We start from the raw sequence: 17,209 nt of genomic DNA, 5'->3' as shown, positions 1-17,209 counted from the left end.
TGCCATTGACTATTATTACTTCATTTCTCTGATTCTCAGACATCATTGATTGTAAGATCAATTTAGTAACTGCTTTTAGGGGGAGAAAAAACATGCAAATGCACACATCAATTCAAGTATGGTACTCATCCTGATTCCAGGACTGTTAACATATAAAAAATGTGGTGTATATTAAATGTGAAATCAAAATAGAAAAAGCAGAAGTTATAAAAAACTAAATAAGAGAAAGCTTTTCTAATTCTGGGATTGAGATACAGAACCAATATCCACCCACATTTTGGAATAGCAGTAGTAATGAGATTTTACCATGTGCCATTGCTATTTTTTTGAGAGAAAGAGGACATGAGTTGACCTGATAGACATTTACTTAAAAGGGTTGTGTATTAGTGATACTTCATTCAGCAAGTTGTGCAGCGCTACGTTGGTTACCAGATATTTGCATTTTTTAACTACACAGCTTCAATAAGAGAACTAAAGGATATTTCGGTTTTAGAATAATAATAGCTAATGTTTGTGGAGTGCCTTTTCTTTTTTTTTTTAATTTTTTAATTTGTTTATTCATTGTAGAGAGGAGAGAGATTTAGAGTGAGAGAGAGAGAGAGAGAGAGAGAGAGAGAAAGGGGGGAAGAGCAGGAAGCATCAACTCCCATATGTGCCTTGACCAGGCAAGCCCAGGGTTTTGAACCGGTGACCTCAGCATTCCAGGTCAACGCTTTATCCACTGCGCCACAACAGGTCAGGCTGGAGTGCCTTTTCTGTGCAAGTGCTGTTCTAGGTACTTCATGTGTATTAACTGGCTTAAGTCCAGGGAAAAGTCTATGGCTACCTCTATCTTAGAGATGGAATCAACGAGGCATAGAGGTCCCATAGTTAGGATTTGGACTTGAACCGAGGTAATGTGGTTCCAGAGCCCACTCTTAACTGTATAATCTCTCTTAATGCATAAGGGAGGGAAATAAGGCAAACACAACAGAGTATTTCTAGTCATTGTAGGCAGAAGAAAATGGATTGGTCTACCAGCAATAGTGTGCTGGTAAACTTCCCCTCCCACTAAAAAAGAAAGAAAGAAACAAAAAACCCTTGGTTTATGACATTTGCCAATTTCCTTGGTATAAGTACTTCTACCTTGGATGATTTCAATATATTAGCTATCTGATAAAATTCTTGAGTGTTTAATAATTATCTCTCAGGAGTTGTTATAAGCCAGCTCCAGCATACCACCACTGAAAGTTATTGTTCAGGTGGATCTGGGGCAGTTTGGCCAGTGTTGACATGAGAATGTCCAAACCTGTAAATAACTTTTTTTAAGTGAGAGGAGGGGAGATACAGAGACAGATTCCCGCATGTACCCTGACCAGGATCCACCTGGTGAACCTTGTCTGGTCCAATGCTATGCCCATCTGGAGTTAATGCTCGCAGCCGAGCTATTTTTAGCATCTGAGTCGGAGGCTTGATAGAGCCATCCTCAGTGCCCCTGGGAGATGTGTTTGAACCAATCAAACCATGACTGTAGGAGGGGAGAGAAAGAGAGAGAGAGAAGCAGGAGGGTGGAGAAGCAGATAGTCACATCTTCTATGTGCTCTGACTGGGAATCAAACCCAGGATTTCTACACCGGGTCAATGCTCTACCACTGAGCCAACTGGCCAGGGCTGTAAATAATTTTTATAAGAGTTTATTTGAGACAAACTGATGACATATACCAGGGGGCAAGATGTCAAATGATCCAGAGAGTAACAGTTTGCAATTTCTTTTATGCACTTGAAATTAAGGAGGGACCATGAAGAAGGTTATATGGAGGTAAAGAGAGCAACGTGGGATGAGATTATAGAATAGTTAACAAGAGTATGTGCTCTTTTGAGGGTGGTTATGGTTTATTTTAAAGGTGTGTTAACCTAGATGCACAGAAACAATGGACAGGGCTTGCTTAAGGCAAAGATAAACCTGCCTGGGGTATGACTACCCACCATGACCTGCCCAGTTAGGAATTTGTAATCTGCTTACTCTGTGAGGCTACTATGCATTGGACACCTTTTTTCATCCCCACCAGAAAAGTGTTTTGCATGAGGTTCAAGTAAGGCAACCCTGGGTGGGGCTCAGCATGTGTGCTCAGATCTTAGAAATGGTTTCTTCCCCCCACCCTCGCCCCCACACCCTGTTCCCCACTTGCCAACCTGGCAGCCAGCCCTGTGTTGGTCCCCGGGAGGGGTGAGTGCGTGCTCTCCATGCCTCGGCAGGCCTCCCTGAGTGTCTGTCATACGCGAAGCTGAAGACCAAAGTTCCCCCTCAAAGGGAGGCAGTTGTCTGACTCGTGCTCAAGAAGGAGCACGTAATGGTGACCTAAGGGCCTCCTTCTAGAAGCAGAGTGGCAGTGGTAAAATGAGACGGAAGAGAAGAAAAACATGAGGTGAAGCAAGAGGCAGAGGGCCTGTGAAGTGGTGACACTGAGGGGTTGGGAGGAGGCTGGTGAGCTGTGCTCAGGGAGGGCAGAGAAGAGAGCAAGCCCTGGATGGCTGAATAGCTGGGAAATGCGTCAGTCACTCTGCGGACCGCTCTACAAACGAAGTCAGGAGGACGGAGCCGCAAACTCAGATGCCTACAGGTGCCAGGCAGATAAGTTAAGTGGGCAAGTTAGATAACCTATGATGAACTAGAGGGGAGTGGGCACATTGGGAAATTGAAAGCAAGTTCCAAAAGACATTGAAGTGCTGTTTTCATTTTGTTTTGTTTTTGAACATTGTAGACCAAACAAAATAAGTCCCTGACTTGGATGCGGGCTTCTACTTTGTGACTTCTGTCACCAAGCCTCACCTTGAAAGATTTTGAAAGCCAGACTCTACTGGGCAGTGGGGCCCCAGGGGTGAGGCAGGCAGTGGGATCTGCCCATCTTAAGTACAGGCAATAAGGGGGCATATTATCTGTAACAAATTTTATTATTATTTTATTTTTTTATTTTTTTGCATTTTTCTGAAGCTGGAAACGGGGAGAGACAGTCAGACAGACTCCCGCATGCGCCCGACTGGGATCCACCCGGCACGCCCACCAGGGGCGACGCTCTGCCCACCAGGGGGCGATGCTCTGCCCATCCTGGGCGTCGCCATGTTGCGACCAGAGCCACTCTAGCGCCTGGGGCAGAGGCCAAGGAGCCATCCCCAGCGCCCGGGCCATCTTTGCTCCAATGGAGCCTTGGCTGTGGGAGGGGAAGAGAGAGACAGAGAGGAAGGTGCGGCGGAGGGGTGGAGAAGCAAATGGGCGCTTCTCCTATGTGCCCTGGCCGGGAATTGATCCTGGGTCCTCCGCACGCTAGGCCGACTCTCTACCGCTGAGCCAACCGGCCAGGTATGTGTAACAAATTTTAAAACAAACTAAAATTTAGTCTGCTTTTTATTATCAACATGTATTAACAATCCTGAACAATGTCAGTGATAAAAATAGCCTTGAAAAAATAATCTTTTGTTGGTCTAAATTCTAAATAATTTCTATGGTTGTTGTTGAGTTTTAATAATATATATGTAAGCTTCATATAAACACATATAAGTAAATTATCTATTAATGAACATTAGTTTTTACATGGAAGTTAATTGAGAATTAGCCCTCAACTCAAGTGGAATCACCCACAAGCATTGCTTTCCAGAATAAATACCTAAGGATTTGGAATCTTGCAGTTCTGAACACTGTGGAACTTCATATTCCTGCTTGTAAATAATAGATCCAAAATAAATAATAGCAAATGATTGTAAACATGCCGAAACAAAATATGAGTCTGTTAATTCCATTTTGTTGTTCCATGTGATCATGCCAGAACTCAAAATGGCAATGTTTTGGGGTTTTTTTTGTATTTTTCTGAAGTTGGAAATGGGGAGGCAGTCAGACAGACTCCCACATGTGCCCGACCGGGATCCACCCGGCACGCCCACCAGGGAGCAATGCTCTGCCCCACCTGGAGCGTTGCTCTGTCGCAACCAGAGCCATTTTAGCACCTGAGTCAGAGGCCATGGAGCCATCCTCAGCACCTGGGCCAACTTTGCTCCAATGGAGCCTTGGCTGCGAGAGGGGAAGAGAGACAGAGAGGAAGGAGAGGGGGAGGGGTGGAGAAGCAGATGGGCGCTTCTCCTGTGTGCCCTGGCTGGGAATCGAACCTGGGACTCCTGCACGCCAGGCCGACGCTCTACCAGTGAGCCAACCAGCCAGGACCAAAACGGCAATGTTTAAATGCCTTGCTTGCTTTCATCTAGAGCAACATATCAAATAATTTCACTGTCACTCAGCCATTTTCTCTGATTTTTACGGAAGAAAGACTTCAGAGGTTTACTAACTGCAATAGAAATTCATGGTAAATTTTCTGGTGAAGGTATTTTAGAAGAAAGTTTTTGACTGAGGGGACATTTGAAAGCAGCTAAAATTGATCCCAAAGAAACAAATACCCGAACAGTATTGCAAATTCTGAAATTAACTATGAGGTGGGATGTTTTTTGCCTCTGACAAAGCTATTCTTAAGTTTAAGGCTTCCTATCTATAGCATTTGTATATCTGTTGGTCCCTGTAAAATAAATTTTTCTGAATGAAATTTAACTATGAATGAAGATATATCAATACTCCTATGGAACATGAATATGTGAAGATCAGTTTTGACAAAGTCATTAACAAATCTGTAGAGGCTGAGCCTGGGAAACAGAAACTGTAACACAGTCGTCCCTTGCCATATCACAGTTCACTTTTCACGACCTCACTGTATCGTGGATTTTTAAATTGTATACATCTAATTTTGTATTGTGGATTTTTCGCTGTATCCCGGGATTTTGCGGTATATAGGTATTTTTACATATTTGTTATTTTAATCATTTTTGTGGTAAAATAAGTATTTTCTAGCCTAAAAAATTAAAAACAGTATAAAATATTAATTAAAACATTAAAAGAATATTAATTGAAATAAAATACGTAGCATATAGCAGATGAGCTGTAATGCTCTCCTTGGCTGTGCAGTACATTCATTTCATCATCATCAGTACTGCACAGCTAATTCATCGTCATCATCATCATTCAAGTTGTAATACCCCTATAGAATTTTATATGTTGTTAAAATAATATAGGTTTAAGAATATAGAAAGTGTTTAAGAGCATAAAGCCTGACCAGGCGGTGGCGCAGTGGATAGAGCGTCGGACTGGGATGCGGAGGACCCAGGTTCAAGACCATGAGGTCACCAGCTTGAGTGTGGGCTCATCTGGTTTGAGCAAAGCTCACCAGCTTGGACCCAAGGTTGCTGGCTTGAGCAAGGGGTTACTCTGTCTGCTGTAGCCCACAGTCAAGGCACATATGAGAAAAAACAACCAATGAACAACTAAAAAAAAAAGTGCCACAACAACAAAAAAGAGCATAGGAAGTGTTTATAAGAGTGTGGGACAGGTTAACAACAGTGTGGGAAAGGTTTATAAGAGTGTGGGGAGTGCTTGACCAGGTGGTGGCGCAGTGGATAGAGCGTCGGACTGGGATGCGGAAGACCCAGGTTCGAGACCCCGAGGTCGCCAGCTTGAGCATGAGCTCATCTGGGTTGAGCAAAAAAAAAAAAAGCTCACCAGCTCGGACCTAAGGTCCCTGAGCAAGGGGTTACTCGGTCTGCTGAAGGCCCACGGTCAAGGCACATATGAGAAAGCAATCAATGAACAACTAAGGTGTCACAACGAGAAACTGATGATTGATGCTTCTCATCTCTCTCCATTCCTGTCTGCCTGTCCCTGTCTGTCCCTCTCTCTGACTCTCTCTCTGTCCCTGTAAAAAAAAAAGGAAAAAAAAAAAGAGTGTAGGGAGGGTTTATAAAGCCTTAAAATATATATAAATAATAAAATAAATATATATATAAATAATAAAATAAATATAAGATCTCTACTTTGTGGATTTTCGCCTGTCGCAGGGGGTCCTGGGGCTCTGGAACCTAACCCCTGCCATAGACGAGGGACCACTGTGTTATTATTCATGACTCAACAGATTGATATGTAAGCATGTTTATTCCAGTTTTAAAAAGTATTGATATAATTAAAACATACCAATTCATTGCTTTTTTGTCTTATAACATAGATTTATTTATTGTTACTGCCATAATTTTATATATATGAAGCTCAATAAAAGAAAACTTTTACTGTTTGCCTTCCTTTTCTGGCAACTATTATAACTTGTTTCATTCCATAACTGCTGCTGGGAGTTGTCACGTAGAGAAGGGGGATGTTAAAAACACCTGCCCTTTAGTGTCGTTACATGCCACTGCGTATCTGCCTAACCTCTGGGCAGCAGACACTCCTGGGCCCTTTTACACAGGGACCATGTGGGGAGACAGTTTCCCCCCAACATGTTATTTAAAACTTTTTCCAATGTAGAAACAATTTTTAGAAAACCCGATCCTGACCATTCAGCACTCTGGTTGGAGAGTCCATCTTGGCAGCAAAGAAGGGGCTTTGGAGCAACCACGGAAATCCTGGTATTTAAAAGTTTGGTCCCAGGAGTGGTGGGTCTTATTCTCACTTGAGATGAAAACACTGTGGGGATCTTTCTAGTCACCATTCCAAATAGGTGACATAGCGGTTGACACAGGCACGATGCCCGGTCATTGGGGAGAGAGACGGAGGTGACTTTGCACTGCTGCTGGCTCCTGGTCCCTAGCCAAACCGTTTTGCTGCTGGCTCCCTTGTGGTTGCCCTTGCAGAATGAAGAGGTGGGGAGTTACCAGCCTGATGCAGGGACAGCGTTAAGACAGTGAGTATGATCCCTAAACTAAGCCTGGCAGACAGGGTCAAGCCGAGCCCTATTGCAGCCTGCAGAGATGGCAGCTTTCCCTGAGGTATAATTTGAAAGGTTATTGGCTCAAGATAAGACCCCTTACCCATCCTCATCCCCCTGGACCAGGCCTGAAATTCTCACCACTGCAATTACTCATTGAGGTATTACATTACTGCTACCACGATTATTACTGCTGCCATTTTCCCTCTGCTTTCTAGCTATTCTTGTGAATGCACCAAAGTGCCACCTGGAGGGACTACCACTTTCACCCTCAAAATGACAAGGAAGACCAGCTCCTCTATGGCCACCTTGGAGGTGAGGGTTGCAGAGCAGGGGTGGTCTTATAGGGAGTCTTGGATGAGGAGAGACCTGGGACAGGGAACAGGGGAAAGAGAATGGTAGAAGGAGGGAAAGGTCAGGACTGCCAGGGCTGGGAGGAGGGCCTGATGCCCAAGGATGGGACAGGCAGAGGTGTTAGTCTTCACTGCCTCTCTTTAGTCCAGGAGTTGGAAAGCGGTGGGTGCCAGGGAGAGCAGGTGGTGGCATGGGGACACTCCAAAGGCAATAGATTTCTTCTTAGAAGCTGTGAAGGTTATTGATTACCGTTATGACAGGTTCAAGGGCACTAAGAGATTCTTGCAAAAGGGAATCAAGCTGCTTCTCCAGGTGAATACTGCTTTTCATTTAAGCAGGGGTCTAAATCTACTAAGGTGAAAGCTACTGGGTCTCAGCTCTGGAGGAGTAATCTGGGGAGACCCATAAAACTTATTGATTGGACTCACTTAACTTACACTGGCCAATAATAAAACAACTAGACCCATCAATCAGTCCCCAGACCTCCCAAGAGAGCGATTACAGGGAGGATTGATTCCTTCTCAGAGATAGAAGTTAATGGGGAAAGCAATGAAGGGGTCAGGACAATAGATGCTGCATAATGAAGCCACTTCTCGCCCAGGTGAGCATCCTGGGAGAGAGTCCAGGATGTCTTTGGGAATAGGCTGCAGGCCCATCTGGAAGGTGATGGGAAGCTGCAGGGTGTATGTTTGCCAGATAAGAAAGGGCAAGAGAATGAGGATATTGATTCAGAGCAACTAAGTAGGGCTGTATGGAGAGGAGCAGGGAGCTGAGATAACCGAGTGGCCACCCCCCTGCCTTGAAGTCCGGTGTGGGGCATTCTAGATGGCATGCTGTGGGCCTGCCTTTGTGCCACATGGAAGGGCATTGGAGGAGTTATTCAATCCAATTCACCAAGTATTTCTCTTGTCCTGAGAAGTAGGACATGTCCTTACTGGAGGTTATTTACAGTCTTATTGGGAGACAAAATGTTCCCACTTGAAAGAGATAATGACCTGGGACCTTGAACAATGAAATGCCGAGTCAGTGGCACACGTGGCAAGTGCTATGAGAACTCAGGAAAAAGGGTGCTCTGTGAGGGCTGGAGGCTTTGGAGAGGGTCTGGGAGAAAAGTTGAGACTTGAACTAGGCATCCCTTGTCTAATTGAGCAGCTCCTGAAAGGTGATTGTTAAACACTCGTGAATTTTATCAGCTACTTAATAAAATTCCTGAGGAATTTTATCAGCTAGTTAGTATCTTGACTAGCAGTCAAGGTGGAAGTATTTACACCAAAGAAACTGGCAAATGTCAGAAACTAGGCTGCTCTGGGGGAAGTGCAGTTTAACAGCATAATACTACTTTGAGCCCAGCCCAACATTTTTTTGCTATCCACAGATAATGACTAGGAACTTCAGTGTTTACCTGGTTTAGATCTTTCTTTTATGCTTTGAGAGCGGCTGTATAGTGCAGTGAAGAAGTGGACTCTGGAGCCACACCACCTGGGTTCAAGTCCACACCCTACCTGTGAGACCTTGAGCACAATGCTTCATCTCTGTGCCTCATTGATTCTGTCTCTAAGGTCGTGGTAGTCATAGTACCTTCTCATAGAATTTCCGTGGGTTTAAACAAGTTAATACACGCAAAGTACACAGAGCAGTGCCTGCGCATAAAAGAGACTCCACAAAAATTAGCTTTTATTATTCTAAAACTAAAATATTCTTTAGTTCTCTTATACCTAAGGACCGTGGGATAAAATAACAGTGGTTAAATGTGTGAACTCTGGTGTCCATGTTTGGTGTCCAGTTTGGGCTCTACCAATTGCTATCTCTATAGGAAAGTAACTTAATATCTACAAGCTTTAGTCTCCTCATCTATAAAATAGGAATAATAAAGGAAAGTGTTTGCAGAGATTGAATGAGACAGATGTTTGTAAAGCAACTTAACACAGTGCCTGCAGCAGAGAAAGCATTCAGTAAATGACAGTCTCACTGCCATTATTACTATTATTAGTGGTGCTAATCACTGTATTCAGATTGCCACCAGGTTCTGGAATGCTCTTTCTTACAGACTGCTTGCAGGAATAGACACAAGGTAAGAAGGAATTCTCTCTCCATTCTGAGGGAGATGATATAGGGAACCATATTCAAAGTTTGAACTTGTTTCCCAATGGAAAGAACTTCCATGGAGTTCCAGGAAATTAATTCTTTATCTTCTCAGGTCCAGAATATCCTCCCTGGTCAATTGTCCCTCCCTTCCTGAGCCAATTCTAGCTCTCCTTCTCCTGAAAGCTTCCCTGGCAGCTCTAGACACCAGTCTCTCTCTTTCCTTGAATATGTGACCTTTGCCTCTCTGTGGGATGAGGACAGAGGGCTGATGTCTGTCCTTTTCAGTCTCTTTTAGGGCCGTGCTGTGCTTCCCCAAGAAGGTGCATGTTTCACAAAAGTAGGAACTGAACAGAGCATGTGCTCCATGGACCTTAGAAGAATTGAATCTTGCTGAGGCTGCAGACTTTGTTCTTTGTCGAGATTGAAGGGTTTGAGTTCTCTCTTCCATCCCATCCCCAGTCTTTTTTCCACCAAGTGTATGTCTATTTCTCAGCTCCTGGAACCCGGGTGCCCTGTGAGGCTCTGCTCTGGATCTCCACGAACTTCCCAGGATGCCTGCGCCCTACTGGGGAGCAGCCCCACGGAGTGGGAAAGGTGGCACTGGCCAGGCTGGGCTTCTGTGAGTGATGGGCAGAGAAGGAGCTGCCACTGCCCCAGGCCCAGATTCGTTCTAATTTCCTGCTTGTTTGGGTTTCCAGAGAGGGGGCCATTCTAATACCAAATGGGTCTTAATAAGTTTCCAACGGAGAGCTGTGAGTCCCAGTCCAACCCGAAAGTGAGGCAGACTGGGCTCTGTGCTGGGAGGATGGAGAAGGCACCACCTTCTCGCTCTTCTTGCGGCTCTCCATCCGGGCTGGGAACACCCCAAAAGCACCTTCTGTAATGTGGTTTTCAACAGTCACCTGTCCGGAAAGCAGATTATCAGAACCATTTCTGTTCCTCCCACCCCTGCCAGTGATTTTCAACCTTTTTTTTTCATGGCACAAACACACACTAACTAATTACTAAGGTCAGTGCCCTGACTAAATACAACCATTTTCATCTCATGGCACAAATAAATTAGTTACTAAGGGAGAAGAGGTCAGGGCCCCTTTTTCTTTAGTAATTAGTTTATGAGTGCGTGAGAGACAAAGGTTGAAAATCACTGCAACCCACAGGGTTAGGTTGTTTTTTGGGGGGGGGGAGGTTGACACAGAGATACATTGCAGGATAATGAGAGAGAGGTTTCTGGGCCACCAGAAGAGAGGACAACTGAATGGGAAACACCTACATCAGGAATAAATCATCTTAAACATTATGCACTCACAGGTGCACGCAGGCCAACGGCAACCAGTCAGTCATATTAAGGATGAAAAAACAGAAGTCTGGCCCAAATCCTTGCTTTTCCAAGGAGAGACATTTGGGCCCAAATGTCATGTGGATTGCTACATATATACGGGCCCCAGTCCTGGTTAATATTTCTGCAAGCCTTTGCTAGCCTCTTTGAGTGATATGAGTTGTTCTTGCTTAGAAACTGGAGGGTGGGGAGAGGAGGTCCAGAATCCTACTGAGGTGGACAATGGCATATCATAGCCAGCAGTCAGCTGGTTTAGTGCCTACGAGACAGTGATAAATGACCCCTGACTGTTATAGGGCCTCCCCCAAAAGGCACCATTGGAAAGATGGCAGGAATATAATGGGGAAAGAATGATACTTCAAGTTTTGAATTTGAAGTGACCTAGAGAATAAATAAGTAGAAGAGACTCAGAGATAGTCCTTTGGGGATGCAACAAGGGCATGCCTAGAAGCTCTGGCTCCCCACAGCAGCAATTATCTAAAGGATGCCTAACCCTCTGTAAGATGACAATTAACTCATCACCAGTGCATGCCAGAGTGCCTTAGGTGATATTTACAAACAGCTTCAGAGCTGGGAAAAGGAGCAAGACCTCCTCACCCGCCCTCTAGCTCATTTCTTTTGCTTTTCCCTGCGCAACCAAGTGGCAAGGCTAATATGCCACCTGGAATGGGGACAGAGGGAACTTCTGGAAGCAGTACTTGCACAGAGTTGGTAGGAGTTAGCCAAGATCTTTCAGAGGTCAAGAAATACATGAGCCCCTTTTATTATTTTAATGCTCTAGGTATATATAAAAAAGTAGAAATGGCAAAACAGAATTCTAAAAATTGAGATTTTTGGAACGTTGTATTTAATTAATTGGTATAATTTAACACCAAAGGTATGGAGTTATTCACAAGATAATTATAGAACTTTTGAAAAACATTAATTCACATGTACTATGGGCAGTCTGATCTGGTAATGGGGACACATGTCAGCTACACGAAGAACGTCATCTTTCACCGTTGCTGTGGTGTGCCTCTGAGACTACATATAACCTCGTTTGAAAAAGAGTCAAATATTAAATTTGAGGCCGTTGGTTGGCCTGAGATGGAAGGAATAAATGGTTTCCTCAAAACACTCAGCACCCCCGCCAGCCTGTAGTAGCTCTGGCTTTAGCAGAAGTGGTTTATGTAAGTGTAGCCGTTTATGACAATTCAGAAATTTTAGATGATATTTAATAAAGAGTCCTCTGTTGAGGTAGAGATAATTTAAAGAAGGGATTATCATGGCTTCTGGGATAGCATTTTGGAGGGGATTTTTTTTTTTTTTTTACTTCTCAGGCCCAAATTTCATGAAAGCATTGCCGGTGAGATTCAGTTACACACACCTATCTCCAAGAAGAGCCTGAAAAGACAGAGATAAGACGTGAAAGGGAGGGAAAATGTCCCTCCTTACCAAAGGATGTGTAACACACCTCCTGTGAATCACATTAGAGCTTTGCTCCTCCCTACCCCTTATCCCAGCTGTGTGCAGTGCTCTGTGGTGTCAGCCAGTTCGCACAGGTGTGCTGACCATGACCCAGCTCAGGATCACTCTTTGTGCTTCTTGCTTTCTGTCTCCAGGTATCTGAGTGACACTGTATGTGAGGCCCCCCGTGGTAATGTCCTTGGACCTCATGCATGGGCAACATAGACATCCATGGAGAGAACCTAGCCCAGTGATCCAAGGGGGCCAATGGGGAACTTGGCCCCTTTCTTCCCACTTTTGTTGGTGCTAAGATACCTCTTAAACAGCAACTCCATGGTTTCCAGGGATTGTATGAGTAGTGGCCAGTAGAAGGGCCAACTCTATACCATACCCCTGCACTGGTTCTTTTCCTTCCCTCTTCACTCCACCGGTACCTCACTTCTGTTCCTTTCACTTTCCAGGAAAGACCTTGCACTTAGACTCTCTGTAAAACCCAAAACACTTTCATAAGAACTGAGGGTATACCTGATCTTCCTCAACTATTTTCCTGCAATTTATTTTTTAAAACTTAAATGCAGGTTTTAATATGGAGAGTTGTACCATCTATTAAAGTGTTTTTAATTCTGATTTGTCATTTAACAGTGTTAGCTATCCTTCCTAGCCTTAAGTTATCTACAAATTTGTTCATAAAATGTATTGGCTGTTTAATAAAAGCCATCAACAAACCAACCTCTGTAACCTCATCTCATGCTTCAGTCTCCTTGATAACTATCGCCTGGCAGCCTTACCTCCTACAAGCACACAAATGGGCTAAGCTCTAACCCTCAGGGCCTTGTATTCCTTATTCTTTGAGGATTTCTGCTTGAAATCCTCTTCCCTCAGACTCGACATGAACATCTTTTTTTTAAAAAAATGTATTTTTAAAAGATTTTATTTATTGATTTTACAGAGAGAGAAGAAAGAGAGGGGGGTGGAGGGAGAAGGATTAACTCATAGTTGATTCATGTTAGTTGTTCATTGATTGCTTGTTGTATGTGCCTTGATCAGGCAAGTCCAGGGTTTTGAACCAGCAACCTCAGTGTTCCAGGCTGACATTTCATCCACTGCACCACCACAGGTCAGGCCCGAGCATCTCTTTATCACGCTTTAGGACTCAGCTTAAATGTCACTTATCAAAGAGGACTTTTATGGCCACCTTGCTTTTGTCACAGCATTTATCTTAATCCATGGGCATAGATCCATCCATTAGTTTTTTTTAAAATTGTTCATGACCCTAATGAGAAAAAAGTCTCCAGACAGAAAAGGATGTCTTTGCTGCTACATTGCTAGTACCTAGCCAAGGTTCTGACATCTGGAAGGAGCTCAATAAGTATTTGACTGCTTCTCTCCACTTGTGTACTAGATCCATCCCCTCGCACCTGCTCAATCAAGGCCATTGCTCTCCCCCATCCTCCCCCCTCTTTTCTATATCATCATTATCCCCCTCTTCATTGAATCATTCCCATCAGCAGACAAAAATGCTGTAATTTTGAGACAGGCTAGGAAGCCATGACAAGTAGCACAGGGAAACCCAGACAGTTAAATGACCAAGCAGTTTACAGCCATCTAGTAAACTGCAAAATTCTATCTTCCCTAACCAAGGATACTTAAGAGTAAGTGGTTTATACTTCTCCCCAAACAGAAAGTAAATAGCTTAAGTCACCCTACTCAGGGAGATAGATAGCAGAAAGCCAATTAGTGCCATTTGTGCCAAACACACCCAAGGATGGATGAAGTAGGGAATAAATGTCATTTTGATGCATCAGCATTAAGCTGATGAACAGTCTATTGAGAGTCTCTCCTAAGACCTCTCCTAAACTCCCAGCCTTTAAACCCCTCAAGCTGAAGGACCAACATACACTCTCCCTCTTGGGACATGCCCACACTTCTCCCTTTCCCCTCTTCTTCCCTCCATGTGCATTACCTTTGCGTTTCTTTCTCCTGAGGTCAAAGTGCCCTTCTTCTGCCTCTGTATCTGGCAGGAGCTCAATAAATATTGCACTATATAGCCCAGTTAGCTTACTTCTATGACCACTATAACTTTCTAAGTAAACTGGTATAATTTCGCCACCAACATCCCTGATAACAATTTCTCTTGTCTTAAAAAGCAAAACAAAACAAACCAAAAAACCTATCTTGGCCTACATTCTTTTGACACAATACATATTTTATTTGTTGTTTGTGTCCCTACTAGATAAAAAGCTCCATGAGTGAAAGATTTCTGTCTGTTTTTATTATTATTATTGTTATTATTATTGCTTTATTCTTAGTGCCTCAAAAATGCCTGGCACATAGTAAGCACTCTAAAATTTGTTGAATAAACGAATCATTTTGAAGAATGAATGACTAAAATAATAAAGCCTGTTTTTTTGTTGTTGTTTTGTTTGTTTGTTTGTTTGTTTTTTTTACAGAGGCAGAGAGAGAGTCAGAGAGAGGGATAGACAGGGACAGACAGACAGGAACGGAGAGATGAGAAGCATCAATCATTAGTTTTTCGTTGTGCATTGTGATACCTTAGTTGTTCATTGATTGCCCTCTCACATGTGCCCTGACCGTGGGCCTTCAGCAGACCGAGTAACCCCTTGCCCGAGCCAGCGACCTTGGATCCAAGCTGGTGAATTTTTTTGCTCAAACCAGATGAGCCCATGCTCTAGCTGGTGACCTCGGGGTTTCAAACCTGGGTCCTCAGCATCCCAGTCCGACGCTCTATCCACTGTGCCACCGCCTGGTCAGGCACCTGTTTTTTAATTACCAGAAAAAAATCAGTTTATCTTTTTTCCCTAATTTTTTTTTTTATACTTTTCTGAAGCTGGAAACGGGGAGAGACAGTCAGACAGACTCCCGCATGCGCCCGAACAGGATCCAGGGGGTGATGCTCTGCCCCTCCGGGGCGTCGCTCTGCTGCAACCAGAGCCACTCTAGCGCCTGGGGCAGAGGCCAAGGAGCCATCCCCAGTGCCCGGGCCATCTTTGCTCCAATGGAGCCTCAGCTGCGGGAGGGGAAGAGAGAGACAGAGAGGAAAGAGAGGGGGAGGGGTGGAGAAGCAGATGGGCGCTTCTCCTGTGTGCCCTGGCCGGGAATCAAACCTGGGACTTCTGCACACCAGGCCGACGCTCTACCACTGAGCCAAACAGCCAGGGCCTTCCCTAATTTTTTTTTATTATCGATTTTACAGAGAAAGAAAAGATAAAGATAAAGAGAGAGACAAACATTAATTTGTTGTTCTGTCCATTCATGCATTCATTGGTTCTTGATTGTTTGATTCTTATAGGTGCCCTGACCGGGATAAAACTTGTCACTTTGGCATATTCAGACAGTGCTCTAACAAACTGAGCTACCCTATCAGGGCAATCAGTTTATATCTTGAGCAATGTCTAAATAACTTAAAGGATCAACATTCAACTCAGAAAGCAAATATATATAAGACAGCTCTGTAGAGATATATGGTGGCTATGTGGCTATTAATTGTGTAAGTGATCTGGGGAAGACTTCTCTTCCATTCCTTGTCTTCTAATGTGGAAAGCTCGACAGGGTAGTTCAATGGAGAAGGGAAAACCAGTGAGAGACTCCTTAGCATTTAGAGAATGAAAAAACTAAGGCCAATGCCACTCTCCCTCCCAGAGCACACGCATTTCCCTAGCCCTTCTCTTTCCTCTTCCTCCTCTTCTTCCCCCACAGGCATGCATCTCCTAAACTCTAAGGGTCCTCACAAAACTTGCAACCAGCAGAGGGCTGTGGCAGCTCATCCAGGGCTAACTCCCTGAAACTGTCTCCGCAGCCTCCTTTGCTCTGACTTTCCAATGAGCCAAGCAGCACTGTCCAGGCTCATTTCTTCCCTGTACCATTTCCAGACAGCCAAAGCAGCCCCACCTAGGCTCTCCTGTTGCTTCTTCTATCCTGAGCCCTTTATTTCACTTTCCCTGGCTTTAATAAACATACTCTAAAAAAACAACAACAACCAAAAACCTAAGGCCAGAACTAATAAGTTTTCCCAAACTCTGCATTCTCCCCTCTATGATCTGGGCATAATCCTCTACAAAACACATCCATATAACTAACTATCTCACAGTAAAATAAAATTTCTTCTCCTTAGAATTGCTTTCTAGAAAATTGGCATGCAATAATAGTGCCAGCCAGGTGATGGCGACTCACCTTTCTCTGTAGGAGGGCTATACTCCAGGTGGCTTCAAAGGGTAAAGAGCAGCTGGGACCTGGCCAGGTCAGCTGGCTGGGTGAGCCAGGGGCCTCTCAGGAGGAGAGCCCGGAAAACAGGGCTCTGTCTCAGAATGCCTCCTTCTTGTTGGCTGGGCCCTCAGGAGTAAAAGAACTGTTGCTGAAAAAAGATACACGTTTAAGGCCTCAGGTGTAAGAGCAACTACAAATCCTGTGTGGTTGGCAGGTCCACAGTCAGGATATTTATCTCAAATTCAGGGAGTTTGAAAATCTAGGGCAGCTCCTTGGCAACCCAGCACTGACGGGCCTTTTCTTGGACTTTGCTTTGGTCTTGAACAAGAGCCTCTGAGAGCCAATGAGATTTTTTCCAAGATGGAGACTCAACCTGGCCAATGTCTGCCAGTTGCTACGATGGTAAAATTGCATGTGAGGGTTGGAGGTGGGGGATGTGCTGATACTTAACAGTTTCTAGAGAGGCAGGTCACTATTTTCATGTCTCCCAGAGGACTCCATAATTCAAAAAGGGTTAAGAAACTACTCCCAAAAATTCCCCCAGAAACCTCACTGATTCTCTGTTCTAACCCAGTTGTGGCCAACAGTTTTTGCCCCCGGGCCAGATTAGAAAGAAAACATTTTTCATGGGCTGGATAAAATATTAAAATTAAAAAATGTTAAATATAAAAACAATTTAAGTAAACAAAATTTTATTATGTAATTTGTTTATGAATAAATGTGAGTGAAAAAAATTTTAATATACAATATTATTTTAATAAAAATATATTTTAATAAAAATATAATTACATACCGTATAAATATCCAAACTGTATCACAATCAATCAAAACAATATTTAATTAATAGAATGAGCTTGAAGGGGTTATATCACAAATAAAACAATTATTTTGTTTTGCAAACAACCTGGACACGTTTTCAGTTATCAACTGCAGCTATTGTCTGTGCTACAATGCCACTTGATTCAGCACACTTGACCACAAAAATAACGAACTGTTG

The 17,209-nt window shown here is 43.8% G+C and overlaps 1 long non-coding RNA gene across 1 annotated transcript; it reads right to left on the bottom strand.

The window, feature by feature from the left end:
* Positions 1–7,097: 7,097 nt before the first annotated feature.
* On the bottom strand, positions 7,098–16,507 carry LOC136334473 (uncharacterized). The gene is made up of 3 exons (XR_010731159.1): positions 16,180–16,507; positions 11,855–11,925; positions 7,098–10,108 (listed from the first exon to the last, which is right to left on the bottom strand). It is a non-coding gene; the product is annotated as an uncharacterized lncRNA (long non-coding RNA).
* Positions 16,508–17,209: the final 702 nt, after the last annotated feature.

This window comes from Saccopteryx bilineata, chromosome 4 (assembly GCF_036850765.1).
Source record: "Saccopteryx bilineata isolate mSacBil1 chromosome 4, mSacBil1_pri_phased_curated, whole genome shotgun sequence".
Taxonomy (NCBI): domain Eukaryota; kingdom Metazoa; phylum Chordata; class Mammalia; order Chiroptera; family Emballonuridae; genus Saccopteryx; species Saccopteryx bilineata.
The sequence above is the reverse complement of the archived record's forward strand: the minus strand, read 5'-3'. Positions and strand labels throughout refer to the sequence as shown.